This window comes from Photinus pyralis, unplaced genomic scaffold (assembly GCF_008802855.1).
Source record: "Photinus pyralis isolate 1611_PpyrPB1 unplaced genomic scaffold, Ppyr1.3 Ppyr1.4_unclustered_Scaffold1709, whole genome shotgun sequence".
In the NCBI taxonomy this organism is placed as follows: Eukaryota; Metazoa; Arthropoda; class Insecta; order Coleoptera; family Lampyridae; genus Photinus; species Photinus pyralis.
The window spans coordinates 1-1937 of record NW_022171067.1 but is presented as its reverse complement, the minus strand read 5'-3'; the positions used below and the strand labels follow the sequence as shown (position 1 = coordinate 1937).

The 1937-nt window shown below is 37.5% G+C and overlaps 1 long non-coding RNA gene across 1 annotated transcript; it reads right to left on the bottom strand.

Moving 5' to 3' along the window:
• Positions 1-1158: 1158 nt before the first annotated feature.
• LOC116181696 lies at positions 1159-1929 on the bottom strand. The gene is made up of 3 exons (XR_004147320.1): positions 1432-1929; positions 1289-1382; positions 1159-1235 (listed from the first exon to the last, which is right to left on the bottom strand). It is a non-coding gene; the product is annotated as an uncharacterized LOC116181696 (long non-coding RNA).
• Between the last annotated feature and the right edge of the window lie 8 nt (positions 1930-1937).

Here is a 1937-nt window from a genome sequence, read left to right as displayed (position 1 = left end):
CAAAAACAAGGCCACTAAAGTTGAAGAGCCAATTTTTATAATGAAAATTTCAATGACAAACCAGGCCACTTTAGTTGAGGCGCCAATTTTTATAACGCGCAAGCTGCAAAATGCTAGGCGCTACAAAATACCATGTGCTTTAATAATAAAAAAAAAAACACACGCCGCTGACCGGCCAGCTAGCTCTGTTGACCAAATAGTAAACAGCGGAGAGAGCAAGACAAATACACAGGGTAGTGGGTGACAGAATTAATACCTTTGGTAATGGCTCATCATATATCATCGATTCCAAATAAATCTTCACTACTTACTTTTGTGGCTTCTTGTAAATTTCCTGGGCGCCACCTAATTCCAATTTAAGTTTCGCTTACACTACCGGAACTAGGAAAGGTAGCTGTAGCTTTAAAATAGGCAACTAATGACCCACAAATAAAAAGTTTTATTCGGTGCACTGCACCATGAAATAAATTCAAAATTGCACAACCTAGATTCCCCACTGGGAATTCATAATCTTATTTAAGGTAAGCAGCAACTAAAAATATGAATCCTCCCAAAGTTAACAAAAGAAGGGGTTTACATAAAATTTCCCATAAAATGTTGAATAAAATACACCAGAATCTCTGGAGTTAACACACACATATCGTTACAGTGGCAAAATAATGAATTAAATTGAAAATAGATACCTTAATTTATAGCTTGAGTGGGCAATGAAATTATTCGGTTCTTACGAGCTCGTTCGTACCTTACATAAATTGTTATCACTCCATAACGAGAGTAATCTTTTGACTAGCTAAAATATTGTACCCCAAAAAATGTCAAGCTTACCAATTAACAGTAATAATCTTGGCTCTATGCAGGCCAATTATCAATTGATCACCACCGAGGTGGGTCAAATGCAAACACACAAATTTACAAAAAGGTTTAACAATGCTACATCACCGTACGATCAATGTTTAGGTCTTCTTTTCCACAGGTCCTGGTATATGGTTGCACGTTGAATGACAAATGCTGCTCTAAGTGTTACACAAAGTATCGGAAGCAAGGTAGCGGCTTCAAGATATGTACGACTCGGCCATTAAGTTATTTCAATGGTTTGATGCTAGATCGGACACACTGCACTCCAGTACTTAGGCGATTTACTTTCCTATGCCCCCTTACCCGCACACAATGTGGTCTATAGTTTCGTTTCACAGGTAAACAGTCGGATCGTAGTTCTTGACCCCAATACGTGAACTCTAAAATAATAAACTAATGGGTGGTACGTTTTTACACAAGAATAAATGCGAACCTCTACATGGAGAGAGTCAACGGAAAATAAAAGAGCTTCGTGAACGTACGAAAGTGAATGGAAGTTATCCTACGATCGTTGTCAGAATGGTCCCCTAAAATAGAAATAACGGTAGTGTGGATTCGAACACACAGAGAACTTACAATTATGCTTACGTTCCTTTAGAAGAACTCCTTTCGGATTAAATGGTTACCATGCCAAAAAGAAATGGCAGGTACAATGATGGTTCACTTGTTTTTAAAGATGCTTTCGCCAAATTGTTGAAAACAAATGAACAGGAACTAAATTAGCACTTAAATCAGGATGAACCGCACGACCGTTCTCTTCGGGTTAGCAAGTAAAACACGCTGAATTTTTCCATTTCCGGCCCCAATGAAACAACGATGTTTTGCTCCGACCAATAACGCGGTCAATCGAAGCTTACAATACCATATATGGTTACGGTATCAAATTACATAGGTTATCTAAAGCGGAAATTGGCTTTTAGACCAATAACAGAAATATACAACATTAAAACGGGCAGGTACGGAAATAAACGAATGTGAAGGTTACAAAAGGTGACTACCACAGAATAGAAAAGTTATAAACAGGGTGATTGAAATGGAAATACGAACAAAATGTTGATATAATAATAAAACTGTTACAAAAC